The sequence below is a fragment of the Neopsephotus bourkii genome, unplaced genomic scaffold (assembly GCF_033783945.1).
Source record: "Neopsephotus bourkii isolate Nb327-2 ecotype Australia unplaced genomic scaffold, CSIRO-AGI_Nbou_v1 NB_678, whole genome shotgun sequence".
NCBI classification, from domain to species: domain Eukaryota; kingdom Metazoa; phylum Chordata; class Aves; order Psittaciformes; family Psittacidae; genus Neopsephotus; species Neopsephotus bourkii.
This window is the reverse complement of record NW_026901177.1, coordinates 2,580,072-2,597,041: the sequence shown is the minus strand read 5'-3', so window position 1 is coordinate 2,597,041 and position 16,970 is coordinate 2,580,072. Positions and strand designations below refer to the sequence as shown.

At 42.7% G+C, this 16,970-nt stretch overlaps 1 protein-coding gene across 8 annotated transcripts in view; it reads right to left on the bottom strand.

Moving 5' to 3' along the window:
• TBL1XR1 (TBL1X/Y related 1) overlaps positions 1 to 15,300 on the bottom strand; it is a 115,078-nt gene extending 99,778 nt beyond the window's left edge. For 5 of the 8 annotated variants that reach the window (XM_061353562.1, XM_061353560.1, XM_061353561.1 and 2 more), the window contains exon 1: positions 15,065 to 15,300. The gene's annotated coding sequence lies outside the window, so the exon portion shown is untranslated. The remainder of the gene's footprint in view (positions 1 to 15,064) is intronic. The other 3 variants (XM_061353565.1, XM_061353564.1, XM_061353563.1) reach the window with 1 other exon arrangement.
• Between the last annotated feature and the right edge of the window lie 1,670 nt (positions 15,301 to 16,970).

Here is a 16,970-nt window from a genome sequence, read left to right as displayed (position 1 = left end):
GTGATAAATATGTAACCATGCAGTCACACACTATATCACAAATAGGACACAGTACTCTTCTGTGACCCAAAAGAAGGCAGGCTACACCATGTTCTGTCTGTGATTTCCACATACCACACCCCCTATTCCATTTTTATAATGGTCCAGCATTTATTTTGCAGACTTTTTATACCATCTCATCTCTAAGGTATGTAAATAATTTAGTCAACAGTAATGCATTATGCAATTTATTTTCACTCAACAGCACAGGCCTTGTTAGGTGCAATTCATGGGAAGAAGCAGTTAATTATGATAATTCATCTGCAGACATAGGTGAGCAATTTCACTGTTATTCTGCTACCTTACTTAATATGCATATGCTGTATAAGAGTAGCTAAATGGCAACTTTCAAAACTGACATCCCAAGCCCTGATTCTCTAACAAGCTCTGAACCTGGGCTTTAAGGCACAGCTACAGTAAACACTGCTTCTGGGAGGCAAAGGAGTCGATTTACACAAAACAACTTGTAAGATCAGGGTTTAAGGCAGTCTACTGAATAGACCTCTACAAGATACTGGAAATAATTCTATGCTATTGTATTGCACTATTTGTGGAATGGTATGTGATCATATAATTAGAGATCATATAGTACATTCACACAAAGAATACTTTAGGGCTTGCCGGGGAGGGGGGAGGGAAGCTCTTTTAGAAAAGAAAATTACATTATCTGGAAATTCAGAGCTAATCTCAACAATTCAGAAACGCTACCAAAGAGCTTTTCCTTCGCAAGTTCTAGAGGAATACATTTCAGGTCTGATTTCTGCCTCAGGAAGAATTACTTACGAACAAAACCAGCTGAGGTTTTCAGCCATTTAGGAAAGTACTTAGGAAAATAATCCAAGATATGCTAATATTAAACAAAACAAAAAAAAGAAAGAAAAAAGTGATTTCTACACTGCAGGTATTTGAATGTAATGACAGGAAGCAAAGACAGCATTTGGTTCAGAACCAACACTGAAAGAAGCATGGCCTCAACTAGAGGCAGGAACAAGGCCATTTCCAGTAGAAGCACTGTGCTCAAGTACAGACTGGTTAGCACCTCTATCTGGGGTATCTTCTGCTGACCAGAGCCAGAGGCAAACCAGACACCCATCCCTGTGACACTTCCTTTGGGGCAGCTCAAGCAGCAGCAACCTGACCCAGAATCTGCTTCCCTGGGGGTCTTGGCACATGCCTTTCCATAGCCTTGAAGGAAGACCTCCTTCAAGGAATGCCCTCCACCCTTCCATAGCCTGTCTGCAGGCTTCAGAAACCAACTCCTAAATGATCCAGCCTGTATAACTTTAAAAAAGCTTACAACTACAAAAGGGCAGCCTTCTGCCAGATCCTAGACCTCCCGAGTGAAATCAATTAGGCAGTGCAAAAATCACTGAAGCTCCACTTGCTTTGGAGAACAGGCAGCCCACTCAGCCAAGTTTATCTGTGCAGTGCTCACCTTCAGCTATAAACCAAGCCTAGAAACTTACGAATCTGCTTGAAGTCATAATAACTTTAGATAGTCACTGCAGAAATTTTATGTCTTGAAGGTCTCAGTGGAGCACAGGTCCAAAATGCATGTGCACAGACAGACATTCAGACAGTTTTAATTTTAACCTTATATGCTTTGATACAGCTGCAGGACTAAAACATTAGTGGTCTCCAGCTTGTTTATGACTGACTACATATGCTAGATCGTGTTTTGCCAAAACTCATGGCTAAAATAAAAACAGCATTCAAACAGCACAAAACTCCATGAACCAAATAAACAACACATTGCAAATATTTAAGACTTCCAAGCAAAGGCTATTTCCATAAATTTCAACATTTAAACTAGCAACAAAGCATTTCAGACACCAAAACAAATGACTGGCTGAAAAACGCTACCTCATCGTCATCATTTTAAACGGTTCATTTTTCTGTTCTCCCAAAACATGCACTCAAACCGTAATTGAACAAATACACATATCCTAGCTGTTTAAAACAAAAAAAAAAAAATTGCTTAGCCCAAGACTAGAAAACCATCAGCCCCAAAAAATTAGCTTTGCAGAGCCTTAATGCATCTGAAAATGGCTTACTTGCTAAACATGACAAGCAAATTCCAAAATAAAGGGAAACCCTTTCCCTCAGCACACACACTAATATTCTTCTTTCCTGAAGGCTGGATCATTCCCAGAAAACCTGAATTGACTTCAATGGAGCGATGATATATTTCTTACAAAGAACATGCAGACTGCCTCAGAATACAAGAAAATGGTTCAACTAAGAAAGGGCTTCTCTCAGCTCTTCTAAAAATACCCAAGGATCACACTTAAAAGTGATTATTTTTTTTAATAATTGGGGTTTGACTACATCAACAGCTATATCTGCTGATATGTATGTATCTATAGATATGCATTACACTAAACAGGAATTACACTTTCTTTCTGGAGTCATTCCAAAAAACTGCAAACGCATTGTAAATTCACACTTTTAACTTCCAGCCATGCTGCCTAGAGAGTGTAAATACATTCTTGTAAAGTTTAAGGGATTTATTAAAGTGCTAGCAAGATTTTCTTTTTAAATTAACCACAGGATACTTTTCAGTGTGCAGTGAAAATAACTAAAGTCACAATATAAAAGCATGACTTACAATAGCAAAACCCAAGTGTACACAACTTTAAGTACTATTCCCAAACTGAAGAGATTTCCCAAAGTTAAACTGCTCCCTAAAATTTCATTTTCCAGCAGATGAAAAACATCCAAGCAACATACGAAAACAAGACAATGTAACAAGACACATGTGCTCATCAGGAACACAAGCATAACTGTGCTCATCAGGACTGCAATGTGCTTTAGGAGCCACCTACTCTGCCGGGGAAAACACTTACCAGAAAGACACAACCTAAGTTAGGACTGTGCTTCTTGCATAAGCATTTCTCTTGACAACACCTGCAATGCTCTATCTGCCTGAGGCACACAGTTATGACAAGGTAAATACCACTGGTCCACAGAAAGCACATTAAAAAAAAAAAAAAAATCATGCAAGATTGTAAATTTGCTTAACTATAAATCCATAAACAAGAATCATTTAGAAAGTTATTAAGGAAGACTTGCCCAAATGATACTGTAAGCACATAACAAAGACCATGTCACCACTTATGTCTACTTTACATATACACAAACCCAGCAGTCAAGACAGTATCAGTGATAGTCACTACCTACAGAAAGGCTTGTGTCAGACTGGCTTAACTATTAGCTGGCCCACTGCAGTCTGCAAAGACATTGCCTGATAGCAAAGATGATGTAAGAAGTTCATGTCCCACCCTTACCTACTGCAGGTAGGCTCATTCCTATGGATTAGATACAGTTTACCACCACCTTTGTGGTAACAATGCAAGCATTTGTAGAGTCATGGTGTAAACTGCTTCAGCAAAACCAATAGTTGTTAATACCCCCCACAAAACAGAAGTGGGTTTTAACACAATCCTCACAGAGATGATGTTTGTAAGACCAATAAACCGCTGTATTGGCATGGCAGAGGAGTCAATAAACAATGGTAGATGACAGAAACTTTATTTCCAGATGCAGTGGTTCACAGAGTTCCATCTGTAGCTTTTGCTGTGTCTCTATTTCACAGAGAGCAGGACCAACTCAGGAGTCCCACCGCACCAACTCCCACCACCACTGGACAAGCAGCTGCCTGCATAGCTGCAGAAACCCAACCCTGAAGTGGCTCCACCAAAAAACTTCAGCCATTCCCTGCCCCAAAGAGCTGCCAGTGCCAGGGCCTAGAAAAAGTGCAGGCATCTTAAAACTTCCTGTAAGGCTGCATTTCCACATTACTAAGGACACAAACATGCCTAACTTTATGAACAAAGTAGCTCAATTTCAACATCATTCTTCATTATGTGCAGGCACTATCAGAAAATATTTCCAAAGTCAAGGACCATGTTTTGTCCAACATAAAGCTAGAAGAGAAGCACAAACCTATGAAAATAGACTGAGCACTTGCCTAAACTAAAAGCTCTTAAGCAAGCAGATGCTGAGAACTAAACAAAAGCAACTTCACACTGCTACACAGCCTTTCACCAGAGTATCTCAGAGCAATGAAGTGGTCTGAAAGAATTCCTACTAAGTATTAAATTACTGGTGCATGGGTAAATTTGTTAATCCATTTGCTAAGGTCACACAGAGGCAGAAATAGCAGATAATCCTGACACCAGCTTTCTGTCCTAATCGTTATGTGGACAGAAAATCTTCAGTGATGTAAACTAAAAATGAAGTAAATACAGTTATCTGATACATAAGGGTACATTAGGTGAACCCAGAAAAGCAAAACTGTGAGTGTGGGTAGCATAGGTGTATCTCTGGGAATCCACTGCAGATCTAGACAAGCACCTGAAAATTTAGTGAGAACTTAAAAAAGTAATTCCATAATTCCCTCTACTCAAGCAGTCCCTGTGAAGGGACAGTGTAGACAAACTGCAACCATGCTGAATAAAGAAGTCTGAAAACCTTGAACAGTAACCCACAGGATACATTCTGTTACTGCATAGTACCCACAATAGTACGCCAAAAGCTTGTCATTCATTCTGCATTGGAATTAAAGCAGTATTTTACAGACTGCCTCTAAGCCACCAAAACTGGGGAAGTCTTCTAATACCAGAGGGCAGACAGACACACAGCTGACATTATCGACATGCAGTCAAGAATACTAGGAACAATTGCTACAAGCTTGAATATTTCTACCAGCTTTAGCACCACTATATATGAAAGCATCCTGGTAATACCTGCTACAGATCTTCGAAAATGCAAGACCGTTTTGGTGAATGCTCTTGTATTGGTATAAAACACACTGCAAGCACCAGTTTCCAAACAGGAAGAAGCAAGACCATGAGTTGACAAAAGAAAAAAAACTTATTCTAAGAATTAAAATACTGAACCAGACAATGAGCTGTATTAGCATTATTAAGATGTACTAAAAACAACATAATAAAATCACTGTAGGCCAGGAAGACTAATATTTCTGTTCTTCTCTAGGCAAAACCCTCAGCAATTTCAATGGGATTCTCCACAAGACACGGCTGGATGACTACATCCACAGACTCCACATGCCAAGTTTGCTTCTGCAGTCAGTCGCTATTGCATCCATCTTAGTTACACTACACATATCCTGATTACAGGGATTTATAAACAGCAAGAGTAATCTAGAGGTGATTCACAAAACCATGACTTCAGTTGAGATAAGGTTCACTATTATCGTCTCCAGTGTCAACAGTTTTGTAGTAAAGGACTTATATTTATAAGACTTTCAAGCAAAAACCTTTTACTGACTTTCTCAAATGCACATCTTGCCTTCTCTCCATCCCAAGCATATCTATTTCAAAGCCAGAATACTAGCCTGCTACCCCTAGGTTTCTCTGGGCAACAAGGTAGGAGACAATTTATGATGCATTAACCTCTTCCACTTATTTTCTTAGGTTCTGGACAACAAAACACGAAATAAAAATGGTGCTTAAACATCAAGCAACAGAGTAGTTCACTTATTACGCAGTTTCTAGATGCGAACTCATTAAAGACAACCTTTCAATCCCGAAGTCATAATTCCACAGGCTCATCTGTGCAGTGCAGGACAAAGGCATCTCTGCGCAAGTACCAGCTTGCAGTCTCAAAGCAGTGTTTGTTCACCCAGAACAATGGGGCATGTGACTTGTCAACACTACCCACAATAAAAACAGCAAGATAAGGCTGCCACTGATTTCATGATGACTGACGTTGGTTTTGCTAATTTTAAGTCACAATGTCAATAAAAACATATCTCATTAAAATCCTTTCTTTTAAAAGAAAAGCCCAAAGCTAACTTCACACTGCGCTGAGGTTTTCACTCAGGCTTCCTCAGCTGTTTGCATTTGTACCAAACACACCAACTCCCCCCCAGAGCCTCTGATTTCACTAGTTGGATGGATCAATGTTTCACGCCTAAAGCCAAGACTATTTTTATCAAATACAGGCACTGCCAAAACTTGTCCTCTCTGTTTCCTGCCCTGCATGCCTGTCCCAGCTACCCCTCTGCCCACAGGCAGGCCACTTGCTCACCTCTGTTTGGTGCCCCACTCGCTGCCAGCAGCACAGCCTGCAAAATAAGACTTCCTCAGCAGTCCGGCAGGTTTTGTTCCACCACAGACCAGGGCTGCACCATCCAAACCCATCTTAACTCTCTGGTTTAAGAGGGCTACATAGGATCAAGTTGTGTATGTAAATTTAAGTGAAGTTAGGAGAAATGGGAAGAAAGCAGAGAAAACCGAGAGAACAGAAACAAAAAGGCACCAATTCGGTTTAAAGAACTTGTGAAAGAACAGATAGGCAAGTTCAAAATGACAGCAAGAAGAGAGAAACCCCAGGGGAAAAAAAAAGGGGGGGCTGGGGGAGATCAGAAAAATCAAATAAATCCTAAAAAAAAAAAAAAAAAGGAAAAAGAAAAAGGAAAAAAAAGTACAGTTGCACTATTTGTCTTTTAATTACACAGGGGAGGCTTAGGGGGTTGTTTCAATCACACAGAACAGTAGCAGGCCCAATAGCACCAGACTAACAAATAAAAGTAGGCAGCAATAGACACATGGCAATATATTACAGTTCCAAACTTCCACCGTTTACAGGAATATTAATGCAAGTGAAATCTGACTAATCTGAACTCTGAACAAGTTTTTTCAAAAAACAGTGTATTTCTTTCTTTTCACCTTGAAAAACTCTGTTTCACAAGAGGGTAGTTACAAACCGCAGCTGAGAGAGTGGGAGGCACATTAAGCACGCAAATAAGATTTCGTATGTTTTAACACCATCAGCTGCAGCTTTCTGGAGCTCTTCAGCAATATCCAGCGTACACAAGCCTTGCTGCTGGCACACCAGAGAACCTCAGGCTACATAATGGACACTCTCTTAGTCAGATTCTGATGCTTCGTTTCACATACTCCCCGAATCACTCACATGAAGTCATCCACAGAGTCAAAGAGCGAGTCAAAACACATCAGAAGTGTTTTCCCTGGCTACCTCTGAAAGTTTCCACCCCTTTATATTTTTTTCATAGCATTTCTGTCAATACACATGGGATCTTTAAAAGTCCAGCGTTGTGCCCAGTACATGTATCTCCCTAGCACAGGATCCCAGCTATGTCCCAGACACCAGGACCATGAGGAGAGTGACTAATATTCAGCTTGGTGCTTCCACCCACAGAACCACACAGAAAGCAGAGGGATAGTTTTAAGACGTAAGCAATGCCCATCTATTTTATCAGGAAGTAAGGAGGGCTGTGGTGCCCAGACACTTCAATGGGACGACCAAATGGCTGAGGAAGCTTCTTGTTTTCAATGGAACAGACTCTTCGAACTTACTTTCTAATGTACTTAGTGTTTACTATATGTTCTGCAAGAAAGAATTTTACAAAGGGCCTTGATGAACTGGAAATAAACAATCCACATCAAAATAACTTTGCATGTGTAGAGAGTAGAGGAAGCAACTAACATGGACTTTGCCAACAGTAAGATAAACACATTGATATTTCTAATGTAATCAAAGGCCATTCAGAATCTGCCCTGGAAGACAGTCATAAAAATACAAAGCATTTTTCTTACAACTCAAATAGCTGTGACAAATATTTTCTATAATGGTGAAAGCTGTTGGGGGAAAAAAAGAAGTTGGTTTCTATTAATCAGCTACATTTAGATATCCGTTCTTGCCATCAGATTAAGCTCACCAAAACTGCTTAGTAGGCTGCTTCATTGTATTTTGCTTTAAGTTTTATTGCAATTCAACATATTGAAGTTTCATACTCCTGACGTTTTTCATCTTACACAGTGATAAAAATTTACAGTCTAAACAGGATACACCAGATAGTGAAATTCAGTTGTGTGTTTGAAATAAAGTGAAAAATCAGGCACCACAGCTGCATCAGCAAAACATTCACGCTACACAAGGTACAGACCCCACCTTTCTAAACCCCAGATCTGCTGTGTTAGCTGTGGGAACCAGCTAATCCGTTGCTACACAAGGTACGTTTCTAGCACAATTTATTGCATTACAACACTAATAGACGGTTTGACAACACTGTTCCTCATTTTCCTCCATCCACATTTGTGCTTTGTTTTGAAGGTACCTTAAAAAGTATTAAATCTGAACAAATGTAACCCCAAAGTAAATGTTACAGATTCACAAATATCATCATGGAAGAAATCCATATTTTTTACAAAGCACTTCCTAATTAAAATTTATCACTAACAGTCTGTATTTAGGAATGCATGTTTTTGTGTTAATATCCAAGCAAAAATTTCTGAACTAGAGAAGAATGTTGACATCGATACAAAAATTAGCTGTGATTCATTGTTTATCAGTTGTCTTCCCTTTACAGAACACCGCACACTGAGGGACATATTGCCAAAATGAAAGCACCAGCACTTCCTTTAACCTAATATGAGATGAATTCAACAGCCTCTAAATCTCACATGTCCCACTTTTTTGACCCAGATCTCTTATTATTTCCCCCACAGGTCTGTGCCATATCAAAACTACTTTTCCCCACAAATTTAGACATAAATTAAAAGAGGAAAATGTCTCATCATTTCTGTGAGCTAAACAGACCTAGAAGCAGGAGGGGAGGGTCAAGAGACAGACTCATCTCTGTTACGATCAACTGGTATTTTAAGGTAAAATTTTCAGCCACACTTAACACTCTCCCCAAAAGTTGCAACTAATGGCAAAAACTCTCAATTGTTCCAACAGGACTGTAAGTTGTACCAGTGGTACATGAAAAATATTTATATTACTATTTTTGCAAAGCAAAAATGTATTTTCAGAAGTCATGCTGACACTCAAACATTAATCAGCCCGGACAAAATACACAAAAGAACTATAAAACTTGTTACTCCTTGGCCAGCCTGGACAACTTCTTCCAGGACATCCAACTGTGTCTTCTTTGCCTGGTACTTTTAGGGAATCATCAGGGGACTGAAATTCACCTAGCATGGGCTTACAAGCAGGTGAACTCCCAGCTCAGTTTGCCTGTGACAGGTCACCTGTGTGAAGAGCTTGAACTTTTTACACTGTTAATGTCAAATGAATGCAACTTTTAGGATAAGTTCTATTTAGGGCTCTAGACCTTGACAATTTGTGGTTTTGGAACTGGGAACATATTTAGTACTACTTTTTCACAAACAGTAAATATTTGACCCTTAACTCATAACCTTGGGAAAATGCTCCACAAATAGGCTGTACAGAGATCTTTTCGGCATGCTCTCTAGCCACCATGAGCAGGCACATAGCTGCATACAGAAGTTTCCAGAGTCACTTTCACAGTGCTAATTCACAGAAATCTACCATCACCCTGCTGTCAGTGGGGTTCAGCGGGAGGTCTGCACGCAGCTGGGGAAGCAAATGAATCATTCCCCAAACCACCAATGGGTTAAAAGGAGCACTAGCATTAGCGGCAGAGACAGCTGCTTGCCTGTCTTGCCAGGTTGGCAAAACTACTGCCCTGCTGAGGGGGAAGGGAAGGCCTTCTACTCACACCATACCAGCTAAAATTTCTAGTAACGCACCTTCAGTAACCTGAAATAACTCTTGGGATGTTTGTATAGGCACATGGTTATAGAGAGTGTCTCTGTAATACACACACTGAATAGAGCTTGAAACAAACCTCAGATTAAAAAAAAAAACAAAAACAAAAAAACCCCACATAACTAACATAAATAAAGAAACATAAAAACACGTAACTGTTTTTGCCCTGCATGATTCTGAATTTTTACTGCTAGACATTACTAATAAACAAGGTTGCTCCTTTGCAACATGGAGACTTAACAACAATAAACACAAGGCAGAGTACACAACATAGCTTTTTACTAATACTACACCCTCAGAGGACTTTGCAACAGCAGCAAGCCCTGATTTTTAGAAATGGTAAGCACACACAGACTGTCAACTTCATATGCAACTCTGGGGGCCCAGCATCTTTGAAAATCTGACTATTAGTATCTTACTTTATAGATGTAGGTGCCCATTTATACTTTTCAGAAGAGGCATATTTGCACCAAGCAGAACTACAGAACAAGTCCAAGGCCCTGCTATTCACCCCCACCACACCATGCTGCCGTTCTCTCGGAGCTGTGCAGGGTCACACAGCAGCACGATGGGCCACATGCGCTTACATGTGGCCAACCAAGAACCAGCTCAGTGTAACCAAGCTGACACCCAGTCTGCTTGTGTTACTCACCCTGAAAAAAGCTAAGTTGATTAGAATGACCTTAATATCTCTACATAGCACTGAATAACACTATATATACACTTACATTCAAAGACAAAGAGGGGCCTCTTTGAAAGATGCCACGTACATGGCCGAAACAATTCTGTATAACTCCTCATCATCACTTCAGGGGTTCTTTCAGCAGGTTTTTCAGACAGCTACATCAATTCACCAAGAATTTTTCTTATTGTTTCTACAGGTGAGAAAACATTCTCAGAAGTCTTTCTAGCAATCAGCCCATCCAAGAAAGCAAGTGAGCAGGGTAAGCTGCAACACCATCAATTTCACTCCTTGGCTAGCCAAGCCAGCTAGATCCCATGCGCCCAGCCAGTGCCTGCATTTTCCCCTGTGGTTACACATTCTCCAGATCAGTGACCACTTATTTCTTACCCAGGAAGAATTTTTTTAAGGCTCTGTATCAATATAAAAGGGAGAATCAAAAGGATGTCACAAAAAGATATGTGGTAAAGTATTAAAAATCTGTATTTTAGAGCTATGTATAGATCCTTTAGAACCACCCAAAGGAAAACTCACCTGGAGCTCAAACACAGCCACAAAGACTTCAGGGCATTTCTGTATAAACAAATTCAGCCTTGTTCTCATTACGAGAAGCAAAAAAGGGGCCTTCTCATCATGGATTAGATACCACAAGATAGAATCCTAATGAGGAGAAGTAGTTCACAGTTTTCACACAAACTGGCAGAGTGATTTCTATACCAGACTTCGGTACGTTTTCAGTCAACCTATCAACTCTCACGAAGTGACAGCTGTGCTGCCTCATCTTTGCTATTTCTTACCTCAAGCTAGCTAATTCAATCTCATATCAAATGATATTTCTTATTCCTCATTTCATTGTCATACTTTATCTCAGAGGAAACCAATTACGAGACGAATAAAGCAGTCTCCATCTACTCTGCTTCAGATCACTGGATGAACATTTTTCCAGTAAAGTCACCCTTTCCGTTAAGCTACTTTACAGAAATTAAGACCATCTGACTTCATGCTGCAGTGCTTAGAAAGCTGCATGTATTTGGGACAGGGTAGCTTAATCAGTAGCAGGAAAATAGAAACATTTTTTTCATCACCTGTTAATTTGAAGGAACTACATTAATGCTACAGTGCAACTCAAACACTGAGAAGAGGTATCAACCATAGTTCCTAACGAAAAACTTATGACACTTCTTCCCCTAGCACACTTACTTTTATATTTTTAAATGAGCATGCAATGAGTATATTCTCGCAGCAGGCACTTTTTGTAGGAACCAAACATGTATAATTATAGAGTGTGTGCACACACTTTCACTTCTCTCCCAACCTGCATCTACTTGCATGAGCTGATGTTTAGGGCTTTAAATATAGTCATTGTTACACCCTATACTTTGCATGTGTACGCATGCAGAAACACACACACAGGCCCCAAGGATGGTCAGTACACATAACAGTATCACAATTCTCAATATAAACAACAAGAATTAGATCAAAAATTAGTTGTATGTCAGTATGATACAATTCAGTATCGCAATATTACAGTACTGACAAAACACACTCCTGCAGTACACCCTATTCTTCCCCTCTCTTCAAAGCAGACTGGACCACTTTATGACCTCCCCATCCCAGTTCAGAAGGGGAAGAGCTGGCGGCAGGGTTGTGTCTGCCTCTCCAGCAAGGTGTCAGAATTCACACGGGCACCACCATTCTGAGCAGCTGTGGGGGGAATGGAAGAGACAGGCAAAGCAAGCAAAAACTGGAAGGTGGTGGTTATCTCCTAGGACTCCAGATGAGAAAAGGGAACAGGATTAGTGAGGGAAAGGCATCCCAAAAGGTGCCATGCCTGCCACTGCCCCAGCTTTCCCCAAAACACTAAAGAGTGCTGTGATAAAAGAAAAAAAGTATTACTGTCATGAAAGAGTCACATCCTATTGCCCACCACTAATACAAAACACACTTAACTTCTGTGAGCAACTTCAGACATCTGCAGAGCTTATTCACCTGAACTAGCCCGCTGATGTTCACAAAGTTGTGCGTGTTTCTTCACAGAACTTCCTGACTTCTGCACAACTACATCCTTGTAGGATGTGGGTCTTTACTGCCACTACAAAATTTGTAACAGCAAACACATTCTGACCCAAATGTGAAGTTCATGTTAAATTAAATTCCAGAACCAAAATTGAGTTAGGTAAGATAACTCAGTTTGCTTTACATTATTCAGATTTTTTCTTCCTAACTAAAAAATATTACCTGAAAACAACATTCTCAGCAATTTCGACCATTTCCACTAATTCATCCAGAGTTTCTTTATGCTTAGGGCTGTAGCACTTTTTAGCATTAAACTCTTTCATGATGGGAAAATGACTATGGCGTACTGCTGTTGGGTGCTTAGTGCTTGTACCATGCCCCACAACTTCAAAGCATTACACAAACATCAATAATTACCATATATAGAGTAAAACTGACAGAAGTATTCATATTAAAAAAAAAAAAAAATCCTCACAGAGAAAAAAAGAAGTCATAACCACCTGTTTGAAGAGGAAAAGAGCTTAAGCAACAGAATCTCCTCTAATTATTGCATTGTTTATGCTACACACATGCATTATGGTCATGGAAGTTTAAATGAACAAAAATCATAAACTCTCACCTGGTCTTACAAAAAAGTAACTTAAAAGCCCAAAAGTCAATCCCCAACTCCTTTCATACATTCAGATTACATTTCCTTCCCCTTTCCTCATGCAGTGAGAACTAAGTATTTTCCAGGTGTTCTCAATAACAGTTTGGGAGGCATGCCACCAAGTTCCCAAGACACAGTACCACATGAACTCTGTTCTCATGGAGACAAATCCACCTTCCCCTAAGAAAACTTCAGACCAACAGTGCACAGGCTCAAGTGATCTTAGGTAAATAATACACCACATAGCTATTCCACTAGACCTTAACCAAAAGCAAAGGGAAAAAAAATCACTATTAAAAAAAAAAAAAAACACAGAAAGTTTGCTGTGATCATTTACAGGGCACCACCTGCACCCTAAGCGCTATCACCAAAACAGTACGGCCTTCTAGTTCTATGACTAAGAGGAAAAACACCCTTCCACAGCTCATCCACTAATACCTATCCACTTGCTGAAATCCAAGGACACACAAAAGTTTGCAGGATTAGTCCTCAGTTGAAATATATTCTGAAAAGACAGTTAATATACAGATGCCAAAGGAAGGCCCCAAATCCAGTGTGAGCCTCACATGAACCAGCCTTCAGCTTGCTTGGAGTAAGATGAGGCCCCACAAAAGCCCTGTGCTACCGAAAGCTGCCGTCCAACTCAAAATCCAAACATCAACTTTGCAAATGGTGACCTGGCTCTCAAAGGGGCACAAACCACTGCCCCAGTGAAGACTCAAAGGGTAGAGACTTCAGATACCAAAGGACCTTGTTAGCATGCTCAGTGTGCTCAAACATTTATTTTAGTACTAGGATAGCAAAGAGTCCAGAATAATTGGTGGGTAGGGATTTTTTGCACAACAAAGACTTGGTTTTCCTGATCACACTTCTCATGCTTTAACAATAAAGAAGTAATATGTTTTGTGATCGCCTGTCCCCGCCATAAATCAGCTAAGGATTTGATTTACACACACAGGAAAGCAAGGAAGTTGAGCACACTGGAGAGTAGTAAAAACTTCACCAGAGAACTTCACTTTCCTACACAGCGACCTACAAACCAAACTTTCCTCCAGACTCTTGTGTCATCTACAGCAACGAGGCTCTGCCACACAGCACATACAAAGTTTGCTTTTCGAGGATAAAGTAAAAGACCAGCAAGTGGAGACTTTTATTCTGTCAGGCTGCCTTAAAAGGAAATTTGGTGATGAAAGATTAAATTCACCTGGAACAACACTATGTTTAACCCTTTCGGGGGTACAACAATAATAACAAGCCACATACTGAAGGACCTATATCCTCTACCAAGAAAATGTATACATTGCCCCAAATGAGCAAACCCACCTAGAAGATGCAATGCACGATTTGCACAGGGTTTCGGACAGGGATAAGCCCAAGTAGAGCAAGCTTAAGTGAAGTGCCAAGAAGCTGGTTTTTGTGCCCAACCCAGGCCTACTCCCTGCCACCACCACGGGGTATCTCACGTTCCGCCCTGAACTTCTCAAGTGAAACTGATCAATAACTTGGCTGCTTCACCCCTGGGGGACACATACACAGACATCGGGCACGGCCTGTGTCGCCTCTTTCCGCCAGTCCCCCCAAGAACGGCCGGGCCCCCACCCTGCTTTTCCTCCCCTTCCCCTCCCCCCCCCCAAGTAAATATACGGGGAGGGGGAGGGGAAAGTGCATTTCCACACAAATCTGGCTAAAAATAGGCCTCTCGCCATGGCTCCCGTGTGCCATTTGCTGCCCAGGCCGGTGTGTGTCCCCCGTTAAATCCTGTAACAAAAATGAAGTGGGATGGGGGAGGGGAGGCCAGCGGCGCGGAGAGGGGGAGGGGAAGAGTGGGTGCCGTTTGCTTAAAAAAACCCAACATATTCCCCAAAACCGAGCCCCGGGGCGCTCCCCCGCACCCCACAGCACTGATAAAGGAGAGGGGGCCGGGGGGGCAGGGGCCACGGCGGGCGTTAGGCTAGCGCCCATCCCCCGCCCGCCTCCAGCCGCCACAACGACAAACAGGGCGCCCGCCCCCCGTTCCCTGGCCCGGCCCGGCCCGGCCACGGCCCTCTGCCGCGGCCCCCTCCCGCCCCGCTCCCGGCCCGCGGGGGTCGGCGGTGGGCAGCCCCGGTGCTTACCTTGCGAGCGGCGGCGGAGCGGCGGCTCCCCCCCTCCTTGGGAACGGAGGTACGAGCAATTCACCCTTGTTTGTCTCTCCTCCTGGTTTTTTTTATACAGCCATATATATATACATACACATCTCTGCCGCTGTGTGTGTGTGCGTGTGTACACACGTACGTGTATCGGTAATGTATATATTTTTTTAGCTGAGGTGTCCACACCGAGAGCAGGAGGGAAAAAAAGGGGGTGGGGGGAACACAACCCAAAAACACCACACACACACAGGAGGAAGAAAAAAAAAATAAGCAGCGCGTAGTGCTGTGATATTCAATTATATCCGAGGCAGGGGCCGGGGGGAGGGGGAGGGTGGGGAGAAGGGGGTTAGAGATTAAGTCCCGAGGAAGGAGGGAGGGGATTAAAAAAAAAAAAAAAAGTAATATCTATGTATGTGTGTGTGATTTAGATTGAGGAGGAATTGAGGCAGAATGTAAAAGCTGTTACTAAGGGAAGGAGCCAAGCGGCTCCGAGCAGCCAGCGGCCCTCAGACACACCGCGCGGGGAGAAGGTGGCCAGCCGCACAGAAATGGGCGCCAGAGACAGCGCCGCCGCTGAGGGAAGGGAGGGAAGGGAAGGGAAGGAGCTGGGAGGCGAGGCCAAGCGAGGAGGAGTGGGGCCAGCCTGCTACGGCCGCCCGGTTAAACGGACCCACCGCCCTGGCAGCGCGGGGGTCGATGGCCGGGGCGGGGGATCCCCTCCCTCCCCCTCTCTCTCTGTCCCCGCGCTCTGCGGGCAGGCGCGGCGGCGGCCCGGCGTGCTTGAGGACAGCCGGGCAGGGGGGGAGCCCGCCCGGGCCCCGGCAGAAAGGGGAGGCCGCCCGGGCCTGCTGGTGGTGCGGGGCCCAGCACCCGCCCGGGGCCTGCGCCCGCTGCGCGGGGGACCCTGAGGGAGTGGGAAAGGGCCGGCGGGCCCCGCGCGATCAGGCGGCGTGGTGCAGCCCTGGAGGTTTTTCGAGGAAAGCCATTAATTTGGCTCCGCTGCCAAAGGCGCTTGTGTAAATGCAGGATTTAACATGGTGGTTTACTTCTTTCTTTGTAGCGCGCTGCGGTTGGCAATGGCAGCCGGCACTGGGGATCCAGCCCTGCTCGGGGTGCGGCGCAAAGCTTGTGCCTGGGCCCGTTATTGCGTCTACCCTGTAATTTTATGTAATAAAAAATAATCCCGTACAGTAATAATGCTGTATCCTACCGGGGTGCTGTTCAGTTTTAGACTTGAAATGCTATTTATCATTTACATCATTTATTTTTTTCAAGCAGGCTTTGTTAATCAAAACCATATTCATCACTTAGGCAGTCCTTTCTCTCTTAAAATGTTTTTGAAATAACATTTCACGCTCTTGGGTGTTGGTCCAGCGCCCTCATGTCCAGACGCTGGCACCTGTGGAGAGTCCCAGTGACCACAAACCCTGCGTACATCTTACATCAACATCAGATGTCATTCCTGCTTGTGCAGAAGGCTCCCTACATGCATAAGCCCAGGTCTGGCGCTGCCCAAATGGGGTTCCCATATTACTGTGTTTCGGCAGGACTTGCTTGGCAAAACCAGAAAACAGATGCGCCACGTGAACCAAACTCGGCATTCCTGAAGAGTTATTCTAGTCATAAGATGGCAGTTCTGGAGTTAAGGGTGGATTTTACTTTCAGCCTAAGGACTGGGACATAACATAGCCAGATTTCATCTACATGAGCCTCATCTCACAGTAGATGGGAACCCTAGTCTCTACAAAGCCTCAATGAAAGTAGATGGGTGGGTCTCTGGGTGTAGGATCATCTCACAGTGCTCATGTTGTTCAGGGTCAGGCATTTTTATCTTTCTTCTATGAATAAGAGTATTTAATACTTGGAGAAAACAGATTATTATATTTTT